We start from the raw sequence: 3,777 nt of genomic DNA on the forward strand, positions 1-3,777 counted from the left end.
AAAAAAAAAAAAAGATAGTTGTTAGTCAGATAAAGATAGAAGGAAAGGTGCCCCAGAGAGAAGGGATGGGTAGTGCAGAGGATTTGGGGACAGTGGCAGGAACATTCAGTAAAAGCAGAGACCTCATCTGTCTTATTTCCTTCTGCATCCCCATGTGTTGAGCTGCTCCTGGCAGAGTTGACACTTGTATGTATTGTCAAATGAATGAAAGAGTTAAACAGCATCATCTGTGCAGGGAACAACGAGCAGATCAGACTAAAGGGAGCATGAGGTTTGTATTAAGGAGGGGAACTGATTCAGCTGCAGAGGCAGGGGTCTGGTGATGGAAGCCTTTGTGTATTCTGCCAAGGTCCTGGGACTTTATCCTATGGGCACTGGGAACAGGAAGCAGGAGGCCATGCAGTCAGATTAGCATCGAAAGGGACCACCCTGACAGTCAGGTGTCATGTGGAGTAATGGCACATAAGCCTGGAGGCAGCAGCAAGGGAACCAGCCAGGATGCTTTTGGCCTCTGTAAGCATAAAACCCTGATTCCTATTGGCTGAAGCATCAAGAGAAGATCAATGTAGCTATAAGCTCTGAGATGAGAGATAGCAGAGGTGGCTGATTCAGTGCCGCAGCAATGTCACCGCTCCCAGGCTCCATGCCTTCCTCCATCCCCTTCCCCTCTCTATGGTGGGCTCTGCCTGCAGGCTGCCTTTCCTCATCTTCACAAGGTAGCTGTAGCAGTTCCCTGAGCAACATCCAGACAGCAAAGGCTATACACAGAAGTGAGCCATCTCGTCTATGTGTGGCTTCTTAGCAAGGAAAAATTTTCCAGTAGCTCCCAGTAAACTTTCCTTCCCATCCCACTGGGCCTCTCTGGTCATTGGCCCATTCTGAAACCAATCACTGTCAAGGAAATAAGGTTACGTGCTTTGCTCAAAACAATACTTTATACGTGGGGAGAGTCAAGTGTGATGGATCATCACTAGAAACCCTTGCAAGGCTGCTAGTCCAGACAAAAAGAGGCTAGAAACCTAAACTCCAATGATGGTGATTAGGGACAGAGCTAGGAACAGATTCAAGACTTATTTAGAAAGTAATGTTGGTGAATATGGAAGCTTGGACAAGTGGATAGAAGCTATCACTGATTGAGACAAGGTGCACAAGAGGAGGAGAGGAGGGTCCAGAGAAAAGCTGGTCTTGGCAGGTCCAGTTTAAAGTGCCTGTGAGCATCAGAATGAAGGTAGTGGCATTCAGTGGAATACATGAGTTCATCCGACTGGTGGTCCATAGTCAGACATGGTTCTCAGACAGACTTTGGTCCCAAAAGACATTTAAAATTCTTTGAACCAATATTTAATCTCTGAGAGATTCCAAATAGGATTATGTGTTTCTGGCTTTGGGGAAAATTGGAAAATCTGGCAACTCTGGTCCTGAATTCCTGTATGTGAGCGACTGACTGGGGCACAGTAGCAGCCACCCTTCCCACGCCCACCGTGAGCTCACACCAGCCATTCTCTGGCCTGCCATTCCCATAGTCACTTTCCTTCATTGACTTTCCCTGTCTGGCCCTTGACAGCATTTCCATCGGACGCTTCTGCTTCAAATCTTGGAGGAACCGGTCTGAGGTGCAGATCTACATCCGGGAGCCAATGGCATGTAGGAGGTAGCTAAAGCCCTGACGCTGGATACCATCATGCAGAGAGAATGTGGAATGAGAAGTAAGTCGAGGAAGTATTGGGATTTTTAGATATGGAGGAAGGGAACTCCATGCAGGAGCTGAAACAGAAGGAGCTGGGGTGAAAGAAGAACTTGAAATCTCAAGAGCTAGTGGGGCCGGAGTTGGAGATGGTGCTCATGGGTCCAATGCAGCAGCAGCGTGGGCAGAGAAGGATCCAAAAGAGACAAGGCACTGGGAGATGAGTTGTGGGTACTCTGAGGAGCCTTGCTTTGTGGCATTGTAAGGGAAGAAGCCCGAGGATGGTGGGTTTAGTAAGGATGAGAGGTGTTATGGTTTAGGTGAGGTGTCCCCTAAAAGCTCACATGTGAGACAACACAGGAAGGTTCAGAGGGGAGGTGACTGGGTTACAACCTTAACCTCATCAGTGAATTAATCCCTTATGGGATTAACTGAGTGGAAACTGGAGACAGGTGGGGTGTGGCTAGAGGAAGAGGTTCATTGGGGGCACGGCTATGGCGTATATGTTTTGTATCTGAAGAGTGGACTCCCTTTCTCTGCCTTTCTGATCATCATATGAGCTGCTTCCCTTCACCACACTCTTCCGCCATGATGTTCAACCTTACCACAAGCCCTGAGGAATGGCGCCGGCCTTCTTTGGACTAAGACCTCTGAAATTGTGAGCTCCTAAATAAACCTTTTTTCCCTTATAGTTGTTCTGCTCGGGTCCTTTAGTCATAGCAGCAAAAAAGCTGACTAAAATAAGAGTTAGGTGGACTCAGTGCACATAGACTTCTTGGGTAAGAAAGGAAGAAGAAAGTGTGGGTGGAAGCCAGAGAGGTTGTGGGGTCAAGGAATGATTCCTTTTAGGATGAGAAGGGTCTGGACACCTCCCATTCCTGGAAGAAGGAAGCTGGTGGTGAGAGGGAGGCTACTGAAATGTAACTTAGAGGGATAAACAACAGGACCAAGTCCAAGAGAAGGTGGGCAGGCGGGGGAGGGGAACAGGAGAATCAGGCACAGGTGATTGGTGCACCATGAGTATAAGAAGGAGATGTTCCAACTTCCAGGACTGGTGGAAAGGAAGGGACAATAAATCTGAGCAGGTAAGTATGTTCAGATATTTGGGGACAGGGGCAAAATCAGTAACCTTCCAAAGGGATGTTCCATGGTACTCTTCCTTTTCCTTTTGGTATGAAAGCCAGGGTGGGAGGGGAAGGGTGGAGAGGCTCACTCATAGACCCCCAACTTATAAGCAGCAGTGGTGGAGGGCAGAGAAAGCCCTGGAACCCTGGTTTGCCAACCCATGGAGGCTGAGTTCCCACCAGCAGAGGGAAAGAATGAGCATGGATCTTGTGGGTGATGTTTCTCCCTGATGGCAGTAGCTCAGAGCGTGGGGGGACAGCGTTCCTAGTACCACAAGGCTGCATACCTTTAGATAACAGTGGAGGCCGTCTCTGTGCATATCCTGGTTTGGATGAAGGTTTTGTCCCTCCTTATGTTCAACTCACTTCAGAAGTGCCTCCCACAACCAAGATGGCAGCAAGCACAACGCCATTCCTGGAGGTGTCCTGCCAGCTCACAGGTGCCAGTGTCCTCCTGAAGGTCAGTGACTGGAACCAGGAATTCCAGGGCCTGGATGGAAGAGATGAAAGATTTAGTTTGGATCAGGGCATACTACTTTGTGGTCGGCAAAGTTTTAAAATCCATTGATTATTGTCAAAAGCTCTTTTGAACAAAAGGCAAATCAAAATGCCACAGAGACTGAGTTATCCAAACTTGTAACATGATGTCCGTGAACGTAAATCCAGGACCGTTGGCATGGTGAATGGCAATGGTCTAGAGCTAGGTTTCTCAACCAGGGCACACTTGTCACTTTGGGCTGGATATTTTTTGCTGGGGGCCAGGGCAGTGATACTACTCTGTGCAGTGAAGGATATTCAGCAGCATCCTTGGTCTACCTATGAGGCCAGCAGCCATCCGTCTTCCCTTCCCAGCTCAGGTGGTAACAATAAAAAAAGTCCCCAAACATCATCGGATTTCTTTGTAGGGAAGGGATTGCCCCTATCTGAGAATAACTGGTAAAATTCGGAGTTTAGACCCATCTGAGCAAG

At 48.2% G+C, this 3,777-nt stretch overlaps 1 long non-coding RNA gene across 1 annotated transcript in view; it reads left to right on the top strand.

Annotated features, from left to right (window-relative positions):
- The window catches only part of LOC124987098 (uncharacterized), a 110,654-nt gene extending 108,408 nt beyond the window's left edge, over window positions 1–2,246 (top strand). Inside the window, exon 5 of the long non-coding RNA XR_007109135.1 lies at window positions 1,565–2,246. This is a non-coding gene — a long non-coding RNA (uncharacterized LOC124987098). The remainder of the gene's footprint in view (window positions 1–1,564) is intronic.
- The last annotated feature ends 1,531 nt before the right edge of the window (window positions 2,247–3,777 follow it).

Source organism: Sciurus carolinensis, chromosome 6 (genome assembly GCF_902686445.1).
Source record: "Sciurus carolinensis chromosome 6, mSciCar1.2, whole genome shotgun sequence".
NCBI classification, from domain to species: domain Eukaryota; kingdom Metazoa; phylum Chordata; class Mammalia; order Rodentia; family Sciuridae; genus Sciurus; species Sciurus carolinensis.